This window comes from Equus asinus, chromosome 16 (assembly GCF_041296235.1).
Source record: "Equus asinus isolate D_3611 breed Donkey chromosome 16, EquAss-T2T_v2, whole genome shotgun sequence".
Taxonomy (NCBI): domain Eukaryota; kingdom Metazoa; phylum Chordata; class Mammalia; order Perissodactyla; family Equidae; genus Equus; species Equus asinus.
In genome coordinates, this window is record NC_091805.1 from 23,700,747 (window position 1) to 23,727,829 (window position 27,083).

Below are 27,083 nucleotides of genomic sequence, written 5' to 3' on the forward strand. Positions count from 1 at the left end.
GGGTCACACCCACTGCTTCATGCTCTGCTACTTGGCATTCCTCTAAGTTCTTCCTCAATTGTCATATCTCCACAGGCCATAACAAGGGACAACAGTCAGCAGCAATTCAATTTCGACCTCCATCTGCTGGCAATAAGAACATAAGGGGGAAATTAATGTACACTCACACACTTGTCATTATAATAGCCCAAATTTGTTTTTATAGTATGACTTTCTTCCAAGGAAATCAAAAAACAATTTACACTCAAATTCCCAAACAGCAACTCACCTGGTAGATGACTTGAACAACCATCCCCAATTTTTGAAGACACAGAGATGCTGAAAATGTGTCAAAGGCCACATAGCATTTTCATGGTAAAGTATGGTTATCAAAAAAGCTCTCTGGAAACCATTTTAGCGTTCCTTAAAAGTTTAACATTTAATATGCAAGACAGAGAGCAGGTTGTATTAAAAATTCATCAGTTTACATAAACATACAACAAAATATTTGTGTTTTCCTAGCTAACATAGTATTTCTTCACTTATTTTTCTCCCTTTAATTTATTCTCTTTCCCAAAACCTAAGACCCCTATTTTTCCATTTACCAGCATTGTGATCTTAGACAAGTTGCTTAATTTCCCTCTGCCTCCATTTCTTCCTCTGCAACGTGGAAGTAATAATAGGAGCCAACTCATTGTTGTTATTATGAGGATTAAATTAAAAATTCTTAGAGGATTCTCCAATACATACGGGGTGTCCAAAAAATCTGGAAATACAAATGTCATAGTTTTATATTTTTTACAGATTGATGAAAGATGAATGCATTGAGCTGATGCTGCTAAGTGGATCAAAGAACTGATTATAACAATGAACAGCAGAGCCCTTTAACACATATCATCTTGAAAGAGCTGCCATTTTCCATTGCACAGTTGGAAAGCTGGCTCAAAAACTCAAAGATATAGTTAGTGTGTTGGACTAACTCTTTTATGGACGATCATCCATTTCCAACAAAGTAAAGGAACTAATCATTGCCAAGGTCATAGCCAGTCCAAAGAGGCCAACTTGCCAAACATCCAAGGAATGAATGTGCCTTGCAGAACTGTTCAAGAAATTCCCAAAACACATGCTTTGCAACCATACAAGATGCAAGTTTTATAAAGTTTATCTGAGGGTGATCCTGACCAGCCTTATGAGAAACAAGGCATCGAATGTATCAGGTAAGGCCATTGAACAAATCATATATTGTAATATCAATACCTATTTGTTATGCCATTTGCTTATGTTCCCAGGCTTTTGGCCACCTATAGTAAGCACTTATTAAATACTTATTATTATTTATACTTTAAGGAAAAAAATAAAGAAGGAATAAGACCTTCCACAATACACTACGTTTTCATTTATTATATAATCACATTTTGGCACCAGCAACTAAGAGTAGGGGAATCACTAGCTAATACTACTGATTCTGCCCCGTTCAGTCGTGGTCCCCTGTTGACCCCTTTCTTCATTAGCTTACCAATATACCTCAATCCTTTAAGAAAATACAAGCAGTGGAATGAGTCTGAATGTATTTCTGCTCCTTCTTTCATAGAATCAAAATTGAAATCTGAACTTTGACTACATATATTTTTTTCTCTATGTCTTACTGTCAGTATCTTTCTCACGAAGAGGTATTAAAGGTGACTTTGATTCATGAAAATATTATATTTAGGAGCTAAAAATAATTATACAAATAAGAACAATATTTTCATATATATAATAATGACAACAATTTGTTTCTGATCACTTTGGATTAGTTAAATGATAGATTTCTGATGAGCAATTGCATAAAAGTAATTACAAACAAATTATATTTAGGAAATTTTTGAAGAACCAGTCTTTGCTTATGTTGATCCTCAATGAAGATATGAAGAACTTTCTAAACAGAAAACACACATGTATTATGTAGTTTAAATAATACATAAATGCTGTCATCTCAAATGGACCTGCTTCACTAGATACCTCAGGGTCATCTTAATTCTTCAGCTTAGGGTGCTCCATATAACATAGTCTGGCCAAAAGGAAAAATTCAAGAAACTTCTGTTGTTAAAATGCTGATGAACCTCAATGTCAAGAGGTTTGATCAAGAGTAAAAAGGCAAGGGTCACAAGAACATCAACAGTGTCATAAAACAGAGACTTCCTACAGGACACTTCAAAGGGAGGCCAAGTTAGAAAAAACTGAAATACTTCATCAGACTCATTTGTCAAATATATATGAATTTTTGTCTGCCACTAGGCAGAAGCTGATGATCAGAAGATGAAGAGAGGCTATATGTGTGTAACCACTGAAATCTTGAAATGCCTGTGGATATGACACTTTGGAGGAATCAGAGGGCGTGGACATCAAGAATGGCCAAAATGCAGTCATGAGAATCAGAGGCTTTTTAAATACATTAGTAACTGGTTGAATAATACCAAAGAATGTTATAAATGCATCAAATCAATCAGGAAGGAGTATTCTAGTAACTGTCTATAGGTATTGTTCTTAACCCTAAATTGTTTTTAATTTTATTAACAATTTGATTAAAGAAATAGAAGGTAGAATTATTAAATTCACAGTAGCACAAAACCAAGAGGGAGAGATAATATCTTTGAAGACAGGAGTCAATGTGGAGAAAGGATAAGCTGAAGTTTTGATCTTAAAAAAGAAGAGTAGAAAGACTTGAAGTATTAGCCATATTTCCAGTTTGAAAAGGAAGGCACACTAAAATGAATATAATTTAGGAGAGTTGAATAAGGGAATTATTTACACAAGTGTGGATAGGGATTAAAGAAACCACAAAGGATGGTTAAATACCCCAATGAATAAGTGCTCAACTATCTATCCCCTGTACAACAGAAAATGTGCGGAGAGGGACCAATTATGAGACCACTGATACACAGAAGGATAGATAGAGAGACAGCTAAGTGAGAGGAGCTTGTAGGGAAGGAACGATAGGAATAGACACCCTGACCTCACTTTTCTCCCTCTCCTCAGTATCCCCGGAGGGCTCTCCATCTATCAGACTTAACTGAAAATCAGAGAGCAAGTAACTCAATGTTATGATTCCTGGAGTAGGACCCAGAAATATGTACTTATTTACAAATATTATTAATGATTTACCTACATTCCAAGGTTTGAGAATCACTAAAGTCCAGTACAAACTGTGCATCTTGCTCTACTGCAAAGATCAGAAACCTCTTTGGATAAAGGATCAGACAGTAACCATTTCAGGCTTTGTGGGCCATACAGTTTTTGTTGCAGTGTCTCAACACTTCCTTTGTCGGACAAAACCAGCTTAAGCAAATGGTCCTGGCTAGACTTGAGCCCTAGCAGGCTGTATTTGGCCCACAGACAATAGTTTGTGGATTCCTGATCTACTCTCTGAGAGCCAAAAAACCCCTGGAGTATGATGCCCTTTAAAGCCTTTGTTTTAAGAAAGGTAGAATTCCTGGATGCCCTCTAACATTTGAAGGTTTAAAAATGTTCCTCTTACAAAATTTAAGTTAAAAGCTTTTAAAATATACTGATAATTACACTCGTTATCAGTATTTTTTATCAACAGAATTTACAAGCCCTGACTAATCATTTTGCATCCTCAATCACACCAAATATAAAAGTTGACAAAAGTCTCCCAAGAAAGCTTCCAGCTGGGAAGCTCATATCCCAGGAAGATGACCTATTAAAATACAATAGAGGATATTAGAACTTTCATTTATATTTACTTTTCATTACGTTTGTTTTAAATTTCTATTTTCAAATACTTTATGATGCACTTAAAAAATCAATACTGTAGTACATGCAAATATTTAGGAATTAAATAAATTATTTTATTGGAAAGCATCATTAGCAAAGTAAGGATCTCCAAAAATCTATCCTTTTGTAAGAGCAATGGGAACACTGTTAAACAATTGTCAAATCATTTTTTTAAGAGCTCTTGAAGTTAACCAAAGGTTTGCAAGAATCCAGGGAGAGTTTATTCAAGAAAAATAATTGAATTTCAGTAACAATATTGAGCTTTGTGGTATTCTAACTTGCCGTTTTTCCATTCCCTTCCTCCAAACCTTATAATAGCCTTGAAAACCAGCCAGTTTGGAACCATAGTAACTATGAAAAATAGCAATTTAACAGTCATAGGAGTGTGTAGGATGGGTTTGGAACTCCCCTAAAAGTCCATCCCCAAAGAAATGCCATTATCTGACCTGTCTTGGAGCTCCCCAGAAAAACCCCATTCTCAGGGCTTGTCTTTAATTGAAGTGACTCAAAGTTCACTGGATAAGAAAAGCTGTATCCACAGGGCATTTGCCCAAAAATGTCAGAGGTAATTGCTCAACATCATAACTGCCTAAGGCAGCAATGCTGGTTGGGATACTTAGGCAGCCAACAAATTAAAAGGAAAATAATAGGAATGAGATCTTCATAGGAAGTTTTGAAAAGATCTAATATGTTCCTGGGGATCCAGATGGCCATCTGCATGTGCAGTGCTGTGCACATGCCATGAAAGGACTTGAAAAGGCTCTAATCTCTATCCATGGCTGACCTTGAGGCTTTGTGCAAGCAAGAAGTGAAAGTTAAGGCACAATTGTAAACTACCAGAGCATTGAAAGCCTACTCCAACCCACACATTGGGTCCTGCAGCAAAAAGTAAGAAACTTACTGGTTCAAGGCATTTAAAAGAATCTCTGTCCAGTGATTATCTGACCACTAAGATAACCAAGCAGAGATGAGACTTTAGTGGCTGCACATAACAAAGAATACAGATACTACAGAATTTTCCAGGAAATTCCCTAAACAAATAACAGCAACAACAACAACAAAGTTTTGGGGGAGGAGACAGAGACCTATTCACAGAATTATCATGCTGTATTATTTAAAATGTCCAAATTTCAACAAAAAATTACAAGACACATGAAGAAACAGGAAAACATGTTCAATATACAATAAAGAAAACAACAAATATAAACTGTTTCTGAGGAGCCCAGGTATTGGACTTACAAGACAAAAGGTTTAAATCAGATATCATATATATGTTAAAATAATTAAATAAAATTACATTTGAAAGCTAAAGGAAAGTATTATAACAATACCACACCAAATAGAAAATATGAGCAAAAGGATTAAACTTATAAAATGAAACCAAATAGAAATACAAGAGATGAAAAGTATGATAATTAAAACGAAAGATTCACTAGAGGGGAATAACCACAGATGAGAGCTGGCAAAGAAAAATAAGGAAACTTGAAGACATGTCAATTGAAATTATCCAGCTTGAGGAACAAAGGAAAAAAAGAAAGAAAGAAAAACGACCAGAGACTCAGAGACTTGTGGGATACCAGCAAGTATACCAACATATGCATAATGGGAGTCCCAAAAGAAGAGAAGAAAGAAAAGGGCAGAAAGAATATTTGAAGAAAGAATGGCTGAAAATTTCTCAAACTTGATGAACGACATTAACTTACACATCCAAGAATCTCAAAACATTCTTAGTAGGATAAACTTAGAGAGATTCATGCTTAGACACATCATAGTCAAACTGTCAAAAAATGAAGAGAGAATCTTGAAAACATCAAGAGACAGAGAAAACACTCATCATGTATAAGGAATGTTCAATAAGAGTAACAACTAACTTACCAGAAACCGAGAGGCCAAGAAGCTGTGGGATGATATACTGAAAGCACTGAAAGAAAAAGACTGTAAACCAATGACTTTATATCCAGCAAAGCTATCATTTAAAAATGAAGACGAAATTAAGACATTAAAAGATAAACAAAACTGAGAGAATTAATTCTTAGTGGACCTGCCCTACAAGAAATACCAAAGGGAACCCTTCAGGCTGAAATAAAAGGACACCAGACAATAACTTTAATCCACATGAAAACATAAACAGTAACTACATAGGTAAATATAGAAGAGAATACAAATATATTTTTGTTTGTAACTAATTTCTTCTATCTCATTTAAAAAAACAACAGCATAAAGCAAAATATATAAAACTGTGTTGATGGACTTAAAATGTATAAAGATGTAATTTGTATGTCAATAACAGCACAGAATAGTGGGAAAGCAATGGAACTATCTTAGAGTAAATTTATTTTTGTATACTTATTTAGCTTAAGTTGGTAGTAAGCTGAACTAGATTGTTATAAATAAGAAATTAATTGTAATCTCTAGGGAACTCACTAAGAAAATAACTTTAAAAAAGCATAATATTCATAAAAGAAACAGCAGGATAAATAAAATTACACACTGGAAAATACCTAGTTAATACAAAAGAAGGCAGTAATGGAGAAATAGAGAAACAAAATGGCCTAAGACATATAAAAAACAAATAGCAAAATGGCAAACCTAAATCCTATTTTATCAATCCTAATACATTGCTGGTGGCAATGTAAGATGGTGCAGCCTCTTTGGAAAATAGTTTGCCAGTTCCTCAAAAAATTAAACATAAAGTTACTATATGATGTAGTCATCCCACTCCTAGGTATATATTAATAGAAATGAAAACATATATCCACATAAAAGCTTGTACAAGATGTTCATGGTAGTATTATTCATAATAGCCTAAAGTAGAAATAACCCAAATGCCCATCAATTGACGAATGGATAGACAAAATGTGGCATACCAATACACTGGAATATTATTTGGCATTAAAAAGTCATGAAGTAATGATACATGTACAACATGGATAAGTTTGAAAATTATGTCAAGTGGCAGAAGTCAGTCATGAAAGAACACTTATTCTATGAATCCATTTATATGACACATCCAGGACAGGTAAATTCATATAGTTAGAAAGCAGTTTAGTGGTTGCCAGGGGCTGGAGGAAGGGTGAATGGAGAATGACTGCTAAAGGGAACAGAGTTTCTTTTATGGGTGATGAAAATGTTCTAAAATGAGATAGTGGTGATTTTTATATAACTCTGTGAATATACTAAAAATCTTGAATTGTACACTTTAAAAGGGTGAATTGTGTGGTATACAAATTATATCTCAATAAAACTGTTATAAAAAGTTACTGGATTGCAAGCGCAGTTGTTAAATTGATCACATGTAAGATCACAACAGCTTGAAGTAAGTTCTGTCTCCTGAAAGGCAAATCAAATTCCTATCAGATTGACATTCCCAAATATATCAACAACAATACAATTACACAAATACAAAAAGCCAATAACTTGAGAAAATGTGAATAACATTAGACAGATTGCGGAGAGGGCCATATACTTAGAAAAAGGGACTTGCATGAATTGAATATTCTGTTTTATGGATTTTAGTCTGAGAATAAGCTAACATTGAATAGAAAACTCAAGATTCTCTATCCTGAAGGTCCAGAGGTTAGAGTTGAGGGAAGTTATAGCTGTTGAAGAGTGAAGGGGAAATGTTAAAAAGGAAAAAGTTAGTGTAGTGGGGAGGTCTCAGATTCTATGATAAATTTAGCTCAAACTCAAAGCAGCACAGACAAGGAAAAAACAAAAACTTACCTGATATTTGAGCTGCTTACCAAGAAGGAACATTTATTTCTCCAGTACAACCAATTTAATTACCTACTAAAATGAAAATATCAACACTCTTCAGAGGAATAAAAAAGAATCCAGGGTTTCTACAAGATAACAATTCACAACATCTAGAATGCAATCCAAATTTACCCAACATAAAGAGGAACAGAAATATTTGACCAATTCTCTAGACAAAAAACAATCCACATTGACCACTCTTGAAATAATTTAGCTTTGTGACTAGCAGATATGGATTTTAAAGCAGTTACTATGCCTCTGCTCATTTTTAAAGCAGTAGGTATAAATATGGTTGCAATTAATGAAAAGATAGGAAATAGCAGAAAAATAGAAGGAATGCAAGAAAAGGGAAATTCTAGAAATGAATGTATCTGATTTATAAATATCTGATATATAAAATGTACCGGTTGAGTTTAGCAAGAGAATGGAGGAGACAAAAGAAATATTCAGTGAGTGTCAAGATAGATCAATAGGAATTATCTAGTCTGTGGAATAGAAAGAATAAAGATTGAAAAATAAATTAACAGAGCTTCATGGGCTTATGGAATAATATCAAAAGATATATTTATACATGTAATTGCAGTCTCAGAAGAAAAGGGAGAAAATGGAACAGAATACATTTTGAAGAAATAATGGCTGAAACTTTTCAAAATTTGGTGAAAGATAAATTTACAGATTTAAGAACCTCTACATTCCCAACCTGGAAAAATATTAAGAGAACCATTCCTAGATGTATCAAGATAAAACTGCACAAAACCAAAGAAAAAGAGAAGAGTTTCAAAAGTGGTCAAGGAAAAATGAAATATAACATACGGAGGGAAAAAAACGAATCATTATACCATTTACTTAGTGGAAACCTTGAAACCCAGAAGACAGTGGAAAAAATATTATTAAGATGATGAAAAAAAATCAAAGAAACAAAAACTTTCAACCAAGAATTCTATATCTAGTAATAATATTCTTCTAGAATGTAGAGAAAATACATTTTCAGATAGAAAGTATATGAGAGAATTTGTTGCCAGCAGACATAAATTAAAAGAATTGCCAAAGGAAGTTCCGAGGCTGGAAGAAAAATAGTAGCAATTGAAAACTCATATCCTCAGAAAGAAGGAAGAGAACTGAAATTGGCAAATATAAAGTAAAGATAAATGACTATTCTCTTTTCTTCTAAATTTCTTTAAGATTTATATGACTATTTAAAACAAAAATTGTAACATTGTCTCATGGGGTTTATAATGCATATAGAAATAAAACATGCCCATAAGAGTATAAAGTGAGGGGCATTATATATGAAATTGCATAATATTAACTCTAAGTTTTATTGTGAGAAGTTAAAGACGTATTCTTTTTTATGAGGAGGATTGGCCCTGAGCTAACATATGTGCCAATCTTCCTCTGTTTTTTCATATGTGAGATGCTTCCACAGCATAGCTTGACGAACGATGTGTAGGGCTTCACCTGGGATCCAAACTCATGAACCCTAGGCTGCTGAAGCCTGGTATACAAACTTAACGACTACGCCACTGGGCCAGCCCCAAGATGTATGTTTTAACCCCTAGAGCAACTACTAAAATATAATGCAGACAGGTATATGTAAAAAGCCAATAGAAAAATTAAAATGATATTCTGAAAATTTTCAAAAATCCAAAAGAGGACAGAAATGGAAGAACAGAGGAACAAAACACAGAAGGGACAAACAGAAAACAAATTATAAAATAGGAAACCTAAATCCAACCCTATCAACAATTACGTTAAATATGAATGACTAAACTCTCCTATTAAAAGTCACAGATTATCAAAATATATAAAAAATCAAAGTCATCTTCTATCTTCAAGAAGCTCACTTTAAATATAAAGATACAGATAGGTTGACAGCAAAGGGATGGGAAAGATACACCACATAAACAGTAAGCATAACAAAGCTGGAGGAGTTAAACTCATATTACACAAAATAACTTTGCAATAAAAAGTACTACCAGAAATAAAGAGGGAAATTTCATAATGATAAAAGGATCAAATCAGCTGGGACACATGGCAATTGTTAATGTGTGGATTCTTACTAACAGGACTTTAAAATACTTAAAGCAGAAATAAACACATTTAAGGTAGAAACAGACAATTCCAAAAACAATGTTGTAGATTTAACAACGATTTCTCAGTAATTGATAGAACAATCAGACAAAAATTCAGCAAAGAGAGAAATGATCTAAACAATACGTTCGGCATCTTGATCTAATGAATATTTATAAAACGTCACACCCAACAAGCAGAGAATAAACACTTTTCCAAGTGTAAATTAAACATTCAACATCATAGACCATATATCTCATCATGAAACAGGCCACAATATATATTTAACAGAACTGAAATTGTACCAAGGATGTTTTCTGAACACAATGGAATTAAATTAGGAAGCGATAAAAATAAGATACCTAGAGAAAAAAACCAAATATTTGGAATTTAGATAATAGACTTCTAAACAATCCACAAGTCAAAGAAGAAATAACAGGGGAAATTAGGCAATATTTAAAATTGAATAACAATGAAAATTCAACATATCAAAATGTGTAGGATACAGCTAAAGCAATACTTAAGAGAAAATTTATGGCTATGTAGATGAAATGAACAAATCCTGGGGGACGAGAGGAAGAGCTTACCAAAACGGACATTAAATGAAACTGAAAATCTGAAATATCCTATGTTTAATAAATAAATTAAATCAATCATCAAAAGCCTTTCCACAAAGAAAACTCTGGGCCCAGATGGTTTTATTTGTGAATTCTATCAAATGAATACAGAGAAATAGCACTAAATGTATACAAAGGCTTACAGAATTTAGAGGAAAAGAAAATACTTGCTAACTCATTTTATGAGGCCAGCATAATCCTAATACTGGTATCCGACAAAGATAGAAAAAGAGAAATTTACAAATAAATATCCCTCGTGGACATAGATGCAAAAATACTTAAGAAAATATTATTGAATTAAATTTCATATTTACTCAAAATAGCCAAAAATTGGAAACAGCCAGATGTCCATAAATAAAAAATAAATCAACTGTGATATATTTATAGAATGGAATATCACTCAGCAATAAAAAGAAACAAACTATTGAAACACAAAATGGATAAATATCAAAAACATGCTGAGCAAGAGAAGTCTTATACAAAAGAATACACACCGTGTGGTTCTGTTTATTTGGAGTTCTAAAACAAGCGAAACTAATCTGTGATGGAACAAAATAAGAACAATTTTCGACTCTGAGGGCATTAAGGGAGAAATTGACTGAGAAGTCCATGAAAGAACTTAGAGACGGTAATGTTCTATATTTTGCTAGAAGCTTGAGTTACACAGCATTTGTCAAAACCCACCAAAGGTACCCTTAAGGTTTGTATATTTCATTGTATATAAGTTTTGCATTAAAAACTACAAAATTATTGAACCCTAGTTAATGTTATGGATGCTAAAGCACTTAGGGAGAAAGGAAAATCTGCAATTTTTAAAAAGTAGATAGGTTGATTAGATAGAGGGATGACAATTCGCTCTATATGTGATAAAACAAGTACAATAATTTTAAACATGTAACAAAGTTTACTGTTTATAATAAAAGTCTTTCAATCTTCATATTTGATGTTTTTCATAATAAAATGATGGAAAATAGTTTGGAGTTCCATAGCTTAGAATATGAGAAATTTCTCATTTATAAATTCGAAAGAACAATAAGCTATAAAGTCTTAATATAACTATGAAAGTATCTGCAGAAGAAATTATGTTCAACGTAATCTCACTATGAAATGGGAAACCAGTATCCTGTTTCTAGAAGAAATTTTTTCAAACCTCTTTCCTATTGGGTCAGGACTAAGAACTGGTTTCTATTCGGAGCCTTCTCCATTTTTCTCACTTAACTCTTTCATCACTTAGCCCATTTGAGCCACAGCTTCAAGTTGTTCCTCTTTCTTGCCAGCATCCAAACTTCCTCTAGGCAAATTTCTATTTTTAAAGATAAAAACACAAGCAAAATGCTCCACCTAAGTTTCCACTGGTTCCCGTGTTCCATGTGCTTCAAAGTCCCACTATCAACATGATAAGCCTTTAGCAACTCTTTCTCTTCTTTTTCAAATTGGACTCCACTACAAAACTGGTTGGATGAATAAATAAACAAAAAAACAAAGGAAATGAATAATGAATGCACAAATCTAATTTAGCCAAAGCCAGCAACTCGGGCCCTTAAGAACTCAGCCACCCTCCATGTGAATGAGCAGTCAAGTAGCCTGCCAGCATCTCGGCCTACTGTGTAAAACCGAGTGTGATCCTCACATCCTGGCTGTCCTCAAACCCGTAGACTAAATAGGAATCTTTTTGTTGAAAGTTAAGTAAACACAAAATGTCAACATGCAACTTATAAAAAAGAAATACGCAGTGCAGAAGTGTAAATTCTTCCCATGATTAGACTTAGACCATCAGAGAAAAGGAAAATTGCTTTAAAATTTTTTTGTTTTCTATTGTCAATATAAGAGGATATTACTCCAAGTATTTTCATTTTAGCATTCTCTAGCACTTGGCACAAAATAGACTTAAATATCTTTTGAATGGATGAATGAATGAATGAGTTTCTCTTATTAAAATAGATGACTTTAAGATGATGTGAGAATGAATATAAACAAATTAAATCACTGTTGGAATCTGGAAATTGCTAATTGAGACTGCAGGCAATAAAATTAATAATTCAAAGGACGTTCTTGAAAAACATTTGTAAAATGAAGAAAAAGTGAAAAGAAACTTAAAATTAGAGAAAGAATACAATAGATTAGAGTTTCCAGATTTTATAAAAGACTTTAGGGTTAAAGAGAAAAGTGGCATTAAGTGTAGATTAATGAAAGCAGATTTTTGCTTAGAAATATTCTGGTAAGATATTTAAATTTAATAAGTAAATCCCAAGCAATTATCACTCTCTAAAAGTATTACATATATTTACATATCTTGATGTTGTCTTTTTTTCCTAAATTAGAATTCAGGCTCTAGGAAAGCTGAAATTTTTAACTTGTGATCCAGTGCTATACCCCAACACCAAAAATACTGTCTGATAAATAGGAAATATGCAATAAATATGCATTGAATGAGTAAACTAATTTTTAGTTAATTTATTCAAAAACATTCCAACTAGCATTGAAGGATGGTGGTGGTAGTGTGTAGATCAGTAGGGACCCAAGTATATTTTCCACAAAGCAATTAAAACCAAGTGAGTCTCTGTTTCTTCTCTGCAACAATTGCTATTTTCTTAAAAAAAGCAATATAGCTTAAACTTTTTATGACCCTAAAATTGCACTAATAATAAGCTACTTTTTGTGTACAAAGATAACAGGAATAAGTCTCAAGTTTTAGCAAAGTCTGTGAAATTACAGTTCATAAAATTGCTTAAAGGTGTGCTTTGGATAACCTAGACATTTCATCAAAATTAGAGCTCAGGAAAGAAAAAAGGGCAGTTAAAAAGAACTTACTGGTAATTTTGAAATCAACCAAAGTCATGGATCTATGTGAATAAGAGGACAACCACCATGGAGAAAAGGAGTTGAGGTTGAATAGTCTAAATAATATATTAAAATCCACTAAATGTAGTATTAAATGTAAAATAGTCTAGAGCAAAAGATACATACATATATCTATACACTATATATATATATAGTAAGCGTATTGTGGATAGATACGTGTGCGCATATAAAGATGGATTGATAGAGAGTAGATGATGTGTATGTGTGTGTCTGCACGTGTGTGTGTCATTGCTTTTACTTTCAGAATCAAGACTTCAGTAGGTGGAGAAGGAGTAGCCGAGATGCAGAGGGAAGAGAATGGCAGAATTTTCTGAACCTCATTAGGAGCTCTGTTGCTTCTGATATGAAAGGTGTCAGGCAACCAGGAAAAGTTCTGTCAGGTCCTATTTTCTCTACCCTATTGCAAATCCACTAGTGCCTTTTGTTTTCTACTCAGCTTCTAATGAGGCATTTCTTCTTTTTGCCCAGATTCCTCAAAATGGTGCTGCGTGGGATCTCTGTTATGAATTTGCCTTGTAACTTAGCTTGAGTTTCCTCGTAAAGCAAAATCGAAAACAATGACCTGTGCGCAGGTAGTTTATTTAGGAGGTAATCTCAAGGAGTAGGAATGAGGGATGCAGGGGCAGCAAACATAAATGTGCATTGTTAGGACCCCATGGAGGACAAATGAGACTCAACTCCAACCAGAACTTTCAGAGGAGCATAGAAAATAACTCACAATAGCATTACAGAGGATAGATCCGGAGAATTATTTACACATCAGCCCTGTCTCCCATTGATTAGGAGATGACCCTGGGGCATTAACTCCTTGGCACCTTCTGGTTTCACAGGCTGGTTTCTTCGAGCAGCTTCTATAAAATAAGAAAATGCCTTTTCCAGGCAGAAAGTGAGAGACATGGAGACACTAGGTCTTCATTTGAGCAAGAAAAACTGTTAACACAAAGTAGGTGGAAGGCTCAAGGAATGTCTGTTGCAGCCATGGCTGAAATAAGAGGTGAAACAAAGGGATGTTACTCAGGACATGAGGAGGAGTCTGATATTACTTTGATAGTTCTTTTAAGATCTATAAGCTTTGCAGCCCATGATTAGTTCCCTTCCATCCTCTTACCTAGCCCCATTGACCAGAACTTCCTTTGGAAAAAGTGATTTGTTTCTGCTTACATGGAAGAAGAGTTTAGACAAAGTAAAAAAATCACCGATGACGGCAAGAAGGATATTAAATATAAATAAATGTGTGTATGTGTGTAATTTTCATCTTTTGTACACCAGAAGTAAAAAATACTAGTTCTTTTAAAAAATATATAAGAATTGATATGTTAAAGCACAAAAAAACACTGTTTAAAAAAATAGAAATTTGAGGGAAAAACTCTTATTACAATGCAATAAAACTAGAAATTATTTATGTAGTTTATATTCTCACTTCTATTTTATACTAGAACTTTCATATCCTTGAGTTCATTGTTAACCAGCATACGCACTATGCCAGTCATTTGCCTATCTGCTCTCAGCCCCTGTTCCCATCCTTCTGTGTATTAAAGAAACTTAGAAGTCTGCAAGCTACATTTCTCAGTCTTTCTTGCCAGCTGTCTTCCTGATGAGTTCTACTAATAGAAGGTACTAGTGGGAGGTAAGAAGACAGCAGGAAGAGCAAAGTTTCCTCCTCTGGCTCCAACAGTGCAGCAGTTGCTGGCAATAGCTGTAGTAGTAGCAACAAAGATGGGTTGATTTTAGACTCAAGCAGAGTGGGCAGAGGTAGCCCTTGTTTCTTGGTTTCAGCCTTGGTCCAAGCAACACTCCTTTGGCAGATTCACAGGCAAGTGCAAGAGCACCTCAAACAGGCAGCAGAAGGTGCAGGATCACTGACTCCAGCTCAAGGGTCTTCCCAGCTTCTGATCTCTGAGTCTCACCCCTTTCGTATCTTCTTTCCTCCAACCCTCTTTCCTTCTCCGCTTTGCTATTCCAACCCTTTCAATACTCATCAACAGTTCTGTATATACAATTCTCTCTTTTAGATGTACCTACAGTGAATTTTTGTTTTCCCAAATAAATCCTGAGTAATATGTAGATCCTTGACTAATTCTCAGTTCAAATGGTGGTTTTGCCTCAGAATTCTGTAGACATTATTCCAGAATATTTTGTCATTTTGTTTTATGGAAGTAAAAACCTAAAACTAGCCTGACTTTTATTACATTGCAAGTATTCTATTTTGTTTGTTTTTTTGCAGCATGCAGCCTAAGACTTTTCCTACTCTTTCGCCTCTGTTCTCCTGTCCTTTCACACGTGTCAGACCTGCATCTCAGTCTGAATGCTCTCATCGCCTGTTCCAGCTCCCTCCACTTTATCTTTCCAGGCACATGGGAAATACCCTTAATAATTTTCTTACACTCATAATTCTATTTTGCCATCTGCTTATCTAAGGGCCTGAACCAACACAGAAGGAATGCAGTTTAGATAGATTACTCCAGTGGCGGATTAGAAACTGAATTAAACAGAAACACATGTGTAAGTAGGGAGATGTGCAAGAAGGCCTTTCTTAAAAACGTGTTTGAAATAGTTGTTTATCAAATTTAAAAAGAAGGTCTTTATTTTCATAGCTTAAAAAGTAAATTCATTAAAAAAATGAGGATAGAGGAAAAACTAATGCATGTTCAGAATACAGCAATCAGGATAATGAAGAGACCAAAACACATTAAGAGCAAGAATAAAGAAGAAAACTCTAAGACCAGTTAAAGGACTGGTATACAAAATGGGGACCTGGCTTCATTGTACTAGGATCAATAAATACAGCTACAAGGAGACAAATTTCTGCTTGTTAAAAGATAAGCTCTTACAGTGCCCTGACAGAGCAAATAGCCCCTTTGTGGGCTAGTCGAACAAGGACTTGACCACCTGGTGAAGGTGTGACAGAAGCACTGGGTGCGTGGCTGGAGTCAAATGCTTTTGAGATTGTTCTAATGCTGAGCTAACTGAATCTATAACAGCTTCAGTAAAACAGAAGAATGCACTCTTACATCCCCGCTTTCTCATTTTCTTTTTCCTAAGATGGTTCTTGTATGCACGGTAATGTCAACAGGACGTGCCTGCAAGAAAGCACACTTTGTATACGCCTGTCTGCTGTGTCTTACTGAGGGCATCGATCCATATCTCGGTAGAGAAGAACATATGGAGCCCAAAGAAAGGAAGAAAATACATTGGTTTAAAAACAACTAATTAAAGCTGGTGACTGGACCAGAAATATCTTCCACCTTTACACTAAAACATTTCAAATTAGTTTCTAATTGATATAAAGTAGAAAACTTAAAAATAGTCTTATTTCTCTAGGAGTTGTTTTTGGTGTTGTTGCTGTGAAAATGAAGGTCTAGACAAAAATGGCACAGAACATATTGGCACATCCTCGCTAAGTTTATTAACGCATCTTTAAAGTTCAGTGTACGTGTTCCATGTGCCTGATTCACAGGTCTCCTCTTATATTTCTCAAAACCACATGAAGGTAAAAGTAAATGCCTATTAGTGCAGACTCAGTTTCCTCTAAAGAAGACATAAGTGTAGCCTAACTAGTGGATGAGTTGATATTTATGAAAAGCCCATGGTGTGGTGAGATTGTGGGCAAGCATTTGATAGCTTATCTCAGGCAATGGCGTCACCTTCTACAGTTACCTAACCTAGAACACTTTGTTATATTTAACTCTCTTCTTTTCACCATAATTAATCTGACTCTAACATGTCAATTCTACTTCCTAAATAGGCTCCAAAACTTTATCTGTTCTCCGGCCCACTACCATGTTCCCAATTTAGGCTTTTATTACTTCCTCCCTAGGTTATTAAAATTGCCTTCTATCTGGATGTCCTGTCCCTCAACTGTTACCTCTTCAGTCAACCATCCACATTGTTACTAAAATTGTCTAATTATCTCACTTTTGTCTTTGAAAGCTTTCAATGGCTTCCCAGTGCCTCACAGTGAAAGCAAATTTTCACAAAGCCCATTTGTAAAATAAATGTCTGGAATTATTATTTTTTAGTCCTTTCCACCTCTGATATAGCATGGATTTATGGCTCTCAGTAAATGTTGACTAAATGATGAGCAATTCCTAGACAACGCTGTAGTTAAATGACCATATGTCTATGGCCATGTGGTAATTTTCCTAAATTACTGAACCAATTTTGATATCTTTGTCTGTCATGTGTTTATACACACACACACACACACACACACACACACTACATATGCAAAGAAAACTATCATGTGAATTTGAAAGAATGCCCAACATCACTGGAAGTATATTAGAAATAAATTGCTTTTAATGATTGCTTCCGATTTTGAAATCTCCATGCTTCACTTTAGAAACTTAAAAAAAAAAACAATGATAGTAAAAATTACCAATAATACAACCATTCAGAGACAATACTGATATTTCAGGTTCTTTCTTCTCCATTCCCCCTTTTTAAAGGTATAAATAAACTCTTTAAAAATCAAAATTGCCTGGCATATAGAGTGTCATTTATGTAGCATAAGTGTTACCCTACATCATTAAATTTTTTTTTTGGAAAATGTGCTTTTGGTAGATAAACTATTTATCCATTATGTTACTGTTGTTCATCTTAAATATTAATTCATTAATCCTTAACTATACCCCTAATTATTTCCTTAATATAAATTTCTACAAATGGGACTACTGGATTGGAAGAAAAGACCAGTTTTAATAGTCTTCTCATGTAGTGATGAACTTTTCCAGAAAGTGTACTAACCATCTAAGAAAACGTTCATCTCACCAACATCCTGCCAGCACTGTGGATTATCTTTTTAAGAGATTATTTTTGCCATTTTGAAACTAGGTTTAATTTTCACTACTAAGGTAATTGAACACTCTTTCTTATGAATGTCCGTCATTTGTTTTGCTTCTATTGTAAATTGTCTATTCACATACTTGGCCCATTTTTCCATAGGAGTATGAAATAACACATATTTTGCCAGCAGGTTTCAACACGCATGGGAAAAAGATATATTCATGGAATGTGCCTTTGAACCTGCATTCAAAAGAACTCAGACAGAGGTGAGCAGTGAATAAAGCAATTGCTTTTGCTTAATGACACAGGTGGGGAAAGAGTTTGTAGAACATGTTTTTCTTGAAAATAAAATATCTGTGGCTCACAATGTACAGGTACGGACAAATCAGCTTCAAAAGTTCTTTCATAGAAGGAGCTGCTGGAAACACAGTATAAATATCTGCCCTTTGAATCACAACATTTCTTTAGAAGGGCATATATAATAGTTCTTTCAAACCTAAATTTAGGAGTTGATAAGTAAAATATCAGAGAAGCTAGAAACTTCAGAGTCATCCTTGACATGTCCCCTATCCAACGGCTAACCAATTCCTGTTCATTTTTCCTGAGTGTCAATCCAGTACCGCTCTCTGGATCTACTCCTTTCGCTGCTGTCTTAACTCGAGCTTCCTCGCACCTCAACAAGACTGCTGCAGCCGCCTCAGAGAGTTTTAATAGCTCCCAATTAGTATCTAGGCTTGGAGTTCTATCAGAGTTAAATCAATAGTTAAGTATCACTTTTTTCTCTTAAAAAAGGTAGTAAAAGCTCATCAGAGAAAATGTAAATGATAAAAAAGCAAAAAGGAAATAATATTATCCATATCCTATCTAACCCCGGAGATGAAAACTAAAATTGCTGCATATATTCCTTCAGTCTTTCCACTTAAACAAAAATGGAATCATCCTGTACATGTGTATAATGTCTTTTACTCACAGAGCAATATATTTATTGCAAACACCTTTTTATGTTTATAAACATTTTCCTGCAACATACTTTTTAAGTTGCTGCATGGTGTACCGTTGTATGGACATTCAGGTCAATTTCAATATTTTGCTAATACAAACAATGCCATAGTAAACATCTTTAAAACATGTTACTTTATTGTTTTCTTTCATCCAACATTGCTGTAGGGAAATCTAATATCAATCTCATTCTTCTTTCCTTGTATTTAAACTGCTCTTCCTTTCTAGAAGGTGGTGGAATTTACTTTTTGTCTTTGATATTCCCTGAGTGAGGTTTTCCTTCTCTGGTTTGGTGCTCTATAAGCCCTTCTCATTCTAAAGTCTTCCATTTTTCAAAAACCCTGGGATATTTTTCTCTGTTATTTCTTTAAATATTTCATCCAGTCCAGTTTTCTTTTTCTTCCCTGAGATTTCTTGTATCCAGATAACAGCTCTTCTACTTCTATCCTCTGTAACTCTTAGCTTTTCCATCTTCTACTTTTTCATTCTTTCCTGCTGCCTGTAGGAGAGTTTCTCAGTCTGATCTTTTAATTCATTTCTGGTTCTATTTCCCAATTATGTAAGTATTTTTAATCATACTTATTTTAGACTATTCATCTATCTGTTCTAAAAATTTGCTTTCAGAAGATGTATGTTGTCTAGTTTGGTGTGTGTTCTGTTGAGAAGTTGAACGCCACAGTACGCTCATTGTCTTGGTTCATGAGTCCCTGTTCTTTTGTGAATGTCAGCTGCTCCATCTGGTAGAGAGTGCAGTGGAAGATCCCCAGGACCAAAGCTCTAGTTTGGTCAAGTTTAAGGAGAAGAGGAGGTATGAGCCCAGAGAAGAGACCTGAGCCAATATGTAACCATTTTTGACCACTCCTTTTGCTTCAATGCCACTAGGCAACTCCTCTGGGAAAGACGCCCAAGCAACAATTGCAGGAGGCAGGCTCCCTACATGGAGATCCACCAGCTGTGGGTTCTGAGGGGAAGGGCTGATGAGTGGGAGCCTGAAGACAGCTGATGGGTAGGAATGTGTTTTTCCTAATTCTTCATGCTCTCAGGAACTTTCGCTATGCTATCCTGACCCTACCACCTAGTCCCAAACACTCAAAGTCTGGGACATTACCAAAATGGCAGGCATTAGTAGTCCCAAGATAATGGAAAGAAAGATAACAAAATTAAACATTTCTTCTCCAGTTTATGTGTTCACTGCTGTATCCAGTACAGCTTGTGTCTCCAGTTATAGTTGCTTACCCTTCACTGCATCCAGCCACTACCATCCACTCAAAAGTCAAAATTCCTCGGTGGTCCCATTGGCTTCTCACAGTTTTGTGGGATTGTTTGTTCCTGCAGTCTATTTCCCGTTTTTTCTTAGTGTCTCTAGAATTGATTTAGGGTAGGGAGATCCCACAGCTCTTCTAGTTTGCCATCTTGGTAAGAACCAGAAGCTCATATCGGAATCTTTACTCATATGCATGCCAATTTCCTTTGCATAAATCCCTAGAAATAAGAATGCTGTGGAATAGTGTACTTAAAATTTTAAGGCTCTTTGTCAAACTGCCCAGAGTTATAAATAGGAAAAAAATATATTTTTGGTAATTTACATTCAATTTTGCTTGAACAGCCTTCTGTCCTCATAAACAGGCTGTTATGAACCCATGTATGTCATATCCAAACACATGGGATAGCTCGTCACAGGATGAACCCACCTCTTTACAACATCTTTGTTTCTTAGAATGGTGTTGCCTTACTCTTTGCTAGGCTCTAACTCAAGTATTACCTATTGCATGGGTCCCTCCCCAAATTCCTCAGAGTTAGTCTCTCCTTTTTTTGTTGTTGTTCTTTTTTGTTTTGTTCATACCTCTCTTACAGCACAATGTATTTTAATTATTTACTTTTGCACCTGTGTGCACCCCTACACTGCGAAGTTCTTCTGGATAGAGACTCTATCTTAATCATCTCTGTATTGCCAGAGGCCTGTGACTGGCATTATGTTAGGTCACCAATCAATGTCTGCAGAACCAGTGAATGAATTTTCAAATAATCAACAGAACCCGAACTAAACGTGCAAAACACTGCTTAAGCACTGTTGTTCAGTCTTCAAAACCACATGTTATCTCCACTTTGTAAATAAGAAAATTGAAACTTTGAGAGGGTAAGTAGCTTGCCCAAGCTAGAGCTGGAATTTGAACCCCTGTCTATTTCCAGAATCGAGGATCAAGGTAGCTCAGCAAAAATCCCTGAGGGGAAGAAGACCTGGGCGAAGAGGTTCCTGCCCATCAGGTGAAGTCGAGACTTAACTGCTAGGATCTTGTGGTTCCTGCTGGTTCTGTGTTCTGATGAATGTGGGTGGAGAACATTAGAAAGATTATTCAATAAAGAGGCTCATTTTTTCCTTTGTGAAGTCACTATTTCTAACCTAACGTAATCTAATATTTGAGAGACAGCACCTTCACCATTCTGTTATTTCAAAATAAACCTGAAACTAGAAGGATTAAATTATGTCAACTGGGAGGAATAACCTAAATAGTTCCTTTTTATAATAACCTTGCTGGGAGACTATTAAAAGAACACACTTGAAAATATTCATCTCTCTTCAACCTGACACAATCCATGCGTTTGTTCCATCTCAGAATGCTCCTAAGCTTGCATAGTCTTTTACTGGTATTTCCTGATAAGGGAATGGGGTAGGGAGAGACTGTAGGGATCGTACCAAAAGAGGCGAACAAGCAAACATTGCTTGAGGTGGGAGGCTAAGCTATGGATGTGTGCTATTTGATTTCTAGAATTACCATGAGAAATTTCAAGCATATAATTAATGACCTATATGATGAACTAGCTTACTGATTTTACCATCTCCATGAAACACTCTACAGATGCAGTCTGGGAACACATGTTGAATTACGTAATTATGATTCCTCTGGTAGATACATATGGTGGAAGGATGACTATATGATACCACATGGCCCTGCAAGGTCAGGTTTTCAACTGTCTTCCTCACCTACTTCCTGGCAGTCAACCAGGCTGAGGAGGTGGAATGGGTCACCCAAGCTCCCAATCCGCTCTGACATGCTCTTGTTATTTCGGGCATGGAGACATAGTCCAAGGTAAATGTCACTGATATGTATTTCCCTAAAGCTGAATAAAAACAAAGGCAGAGCTTATTGATTTTTTAAAATTAATTTCTTTCTGCCAGACTTCATTTAGGCCCATTGCCTACTTTCTTTGAGAACACCTGGACAAGCAGAAATTTCCATTTCTGATTTAGAACATGGGAAAACCAAACTACAAAGAGCCAAATTTTTCTTGTCATTCAATACAAGGGGAAAGAGATCTTCAAGGGGGACGTGCTGATAACTCAGATTGCTAAGAGGAGTAAGCAACACATCCAGGAAAATGCCCATAAGTACCAGGACCATGGCCACATTCTAATGTTATTCCTTCTGAAGTTAGAGATTCTCATTGTTGGAAGATTCTTTATTTTGTCAGCAAACTCCATTTCCACTTATGCACTATAATTGGCCATTTTATGAAATATGTTTTTCATGGCACTTTATGAAGGTATATGTCGTTATTCCTAAATGTGAGAGGTAGAATCCCAATATCTTCGAGTTCCTTGTCAAAAAGAGAGAATAATTTAAGATTAAACTCTGAAGGAATGTACCCCAACATGCTCTCTTACCATTGAAAGACTTCCTTCACAATAAAATACTTGAGATTTTTATGAAAATATTTAGTCAGAGGTGTTTTGACTTAGAAACAAAATGTTTTGCCGATCCTGAACGTTCCAGATACCAAGTGCGTCTCAACATGAAAGGCAAGTGTGAAGGGTCACTTAAGAAAGAAAACAGTTGCAATCAGGAGCCACTGTCACGTTCTCCTTCTTCAGCAAGCATGGTAAAATTAACCTTTTGAGCCCTCTCTCTTCCTGATGCTGAAAGGAGCATCTCCTTATTAGAAGTTGTGAAAATAAAATTTAACAGGTGCAGATCATGTCACCTTTGAAAATGGGAAGATGTGATTTAGGTCTGCTCATGAACAAATGACCCTGGAGATACCACAGTTCTTCTAACTCCTGGGTCATGACCCTGAGAGTGGAAAATAAACTTAGCTGCATGCAACTTGATAGACTGAGCCTGAGGACTCATGCTATGTATATTACAAGATTGAGTATGTAACTTTATCCCAGTCAGGGCATTTTACTTTACTAAAGAGTTGAATTTCTCTCTCTCTCTCTCTCTCGCTCTCTCTCTCTTTCAGACACACACACACACACACACACCTTGTTTTTTAATAACTGAGATACAAAATTAAAAATTCAAGCCCATCTTGCAATATCCTAAAGATGACCCACGTCTGGTTGCTATGCAGTCATCCCTATTGCTGTACAAACCTATAGTAGACGGGAACTATTTTGTGCTGGGGAACAGATAAATGACATGGATTGAAATTATGGTAAATTTAAATTGATGGCCTAATTAGTATTATCTCTTTTTGTATTCATTGTAAGAAAAATTATCCAGGAGGAACTCATTTTGCATTAATGTTGATATAAAGTGTAATTCTCCAGGATTTTCATTGTAATTTGGCATTAATTAATGCATCATTATTTTAAAGTGTTAATTAAATTGTTACAGAAAGGGACATCTGCAGTGGTTCAGAAAGGAAATCACATGAACAATTAGTTTTGTATAGGTCTGCAGCGCAGAATCTGAGATCACACGCATGGCAGCAGCATGAAGGCCACAGTGGGTGGCAGACAGGAAGAACTCTGCTCTGCCCTGCTCCATGCATTGTTGACAGTACATCGGATCACTTATCTTACCTTTTCCATCGTGTTCATGAGAAAAAGGAGCAGTCTCTAGAACACGGGATATTTGTTCCATGCTTAGGACAGAAGGTACATCAGGAAGACTATGGTTCTTGACTTGATTTTCTGGGAGCTTGGCAGAAGTCAGAAAGCGTTCCAATCTCAGTAAAAAGAATAACAGATTCCTTTTTTGTAATATTGTCTAAAGATCTTAGAAATAGGCTGCTGTAGACGGCTAGGTTAATATTTCTACTGGTAATGAACTCCATAAAGAAACTGTGACAAATCAAAGGGGAGATAATCTGTGGTAATTCTTTGAGCAGTGGACCATCATTGTTAAGTCATCTGGAAGTCATTGAACGCTATCACGGCTTAAGATACATAATTCCAAGGAAATTCCACCATGATTTCATATATCAAGGAATCATGGCAATCAGATAGCAATGTGAGTTGCCAATGCAATGAAACTTGGGATTTGGAGGAATATATAAAGTAGACCCCAAACACTCCATCATCATAGACTCCTAGGACACAGAAATTTGGGGAATCTTATTCTATCAGTAACATTATCCTATATTTAGCCCTGTGGGGCTCTACTGAATGAGCATTCCTCGTGAAGAGTTGTAAACCAAGATCCCCATAGGAAGAGTATAAAAGGATACAATAGCGTTATCCCATGTAAAGCTACGAAGCCCTTAAATTGGTCATATATTTTTTTCTGGACACCCACTTAATACTAAAGTTACAATCTTTCCCTTAGCAGTCACAAGGAGAGTCTCTAATTTCTGAAGTTCTGCGAACTTTTCTTTACAGATAAGCCTGTTTTATGGACACATGAGGCAAAGCCCAAATTCCTACAATGAAGTTAAAGTCAAATCTTTGCGCTTTGCATCAAATGATAAATTGGACAGGAAAGACCAGAATCCCTCCATACTGTTTTGACAGCTCTCCTTAGATGAATGATCATTCACTTCCCCCCTCGTGAAGATGCAAACTCACTGAGGATGGAGGTCTTTCCCTGGTCTTTTGTCCAGCTGGTAGCCTGGTGCCAGGATTGCTCAATGAATAGTTAGTTAATTGATTGATTCGTGCGGCTCCTGGGTAATTGCTTTCCTAAAAAGAGGTAACCGCAAAGCTTCTATAACTTCAATAGGTTCTATTTGAGAGTGATTGGTTTTACACAAGACCAGAATTCCCAAACCCACGGCCCTCAACATTTCTATTGCCCATACTGCTAATCACTAGAAAAGTCTATGAAAAAAGGAACCTGAAAATCAAATCCAATGGCAACTAAAGAGGAAGATTTGGTTAATGAAAAAAAATCTCTCCTGGAAGACAAAAAAATGTTTTTGAAAAGAAAAAATATTAGCAGGTTGAAAAAGAAAGTAGAACTAGACTGCTATTGAAGTACTAGAAGAATCCATTCATCCCCCAGGGAAATGTTGCATCACCCTCAGGTTGGGGTTCACTCTATCCCCTGAGGTTAAATTATCTTAAGGTGAGCCCTCATCTCTCAGAGAAGATGCTTCCTGATCTCTCCAGAGATTCTTGACGTCAGGGTGAGCGTCAGTAAAACACTTCCAGTTACTTCTGGCTCTGCATTCCTGCTTCGACCAAATTATTTCAGTTTGTCGATTATTACTATGTGCTTTTATGAAACAATTTACTTCAGTTTGGACTCCCCACCTCCCAAAACATTGACTTGAGGACAGGTAAGAGGCTTACATCACAACACAGCAAGATTTTCTAACCTGAATATGACACGTGCGGGCACTCACAGGTCATTTCCCAGCCTCACTAGCACAGAGAATTTTCCAGTAATCGCTTCCTCCTCCTGTTAAACCCCTTTCTCTTCCTAGATTCCAAACTCTTTCTCTTTCCTTTCTCAAGTGAACCTCAGCCCTAAATTACTTCTAACTCTTTCTGCAGAACCATTTACCTACCTCTTTGTTTTACTGTCTACTTTCATACCATGCCCCAAGGCCTTACTCTCAGAACCAAAGTGGGTCTGTCAAGTTAATTTTGCCAAACAAAGGACTTTCAGTCTTTCTTAGGAAACAGAAGAAGTTGCATTCAATTGTGGTTTTAAATAACTTTTCTTGTTTTGTTGAGTTTGTCATCTTATAGTTTCCTTGGCTTATAGCTACATTGGGCTTTTTAGAAAATTCTGGTTTCTTTGTTAACAATGCCTCAGCCCCTCACATCAGATGCCAGTTCCTTCCAGGCAAGTAGCATGTGTCTAGTTTCCTTTGTAGGTGTTTGTAAATGCCAAGTAGACTCTTCTACCCACCTTGGGCCCTAGATAAAATGCTGCTGAGGAGCAACAGCTGACAGAAATTCAAAGAGATGACAAGGGAAGCATTTCCAGGCCCAAGGTTTGGAAGTGGGAAAGGAAACACACAGAGGAGCTTACTACCTCCTCAGTAATAAGGAAACTCCAGAAAGGACACAAAACTAGCTTTAATTTTTAAGCATAAGACGCTCTACAATTCTTGCTCTAAATTTAGTGCTGTGGCATTCAGTTAAAACCACCTTGTGTCCAATAATATACTTCCTGGTCTGCCCTGAGGTCTTCAGGAAGCATTTTATCTTCCATATAATTGCCAGGGTGAATCCCTAGTTATAACATACTCTACAGCATATAAAATAATTGTTGCAACTGAACCCATCACATAAATATTAGTGATTGAAGAGATTGGTTGGAATAAATCAATGTGGGTGACATATTTAATAAACTTTGTATAAACATTGTTTGCAACAGCTATAAATAAAATTGTCTTTAGGAATTTTACATATTGCACATCCCTCTATTCATGGAGAGGCACAGGCATGATTTCTAGCTGCACTAAATGACAAGCAATGCCTTTTCCAACCTGCCCAGATCAGACCAGGCAAGCAGAGTCAGAGAGCATGCCCACACCAGGTTCAGCGTGCACTGAGGCTTGCTCCATGGTCTGAGCTCGCCACATCACTCACTTGACAGTGGGAACGAGGTTCAGTCTGAGAACTTCAAGCCAACAGGCTTCTTCTTTCTGTTTTTTTTTTTTTTTTTTTTCCGAAGAAAAAGCCACACCATAAATAAAGCATGATAGAGATGGCATTTTACATTCACACAGATTTTGGCATAAATAAATAAAAGGGATTTTGTTCAAATTCTGTCATCCTTACATGCCATTTTAAAATTATCTTTCCCTACCAGTTCAGCATATTTGACTACGTACACTGTCAGAGTCATCTTGGCTCCCTCCAGTGGCTGACTTGGCTCTGATGAAACCACAGGGTTATCTGTCGAGGCCGTACAGCCTAGTGGTTCAATGCGGAATCACTTACTTCTGAAATAATGAGTTCAAACCCCTTTGGGAATTCTGCCTCGCTCTTAACATGCATACCCTTCTCGGGAAGGTTGCAGGTAGGTGTTGATTTTAGTTAATCTACCTTGTAATCTC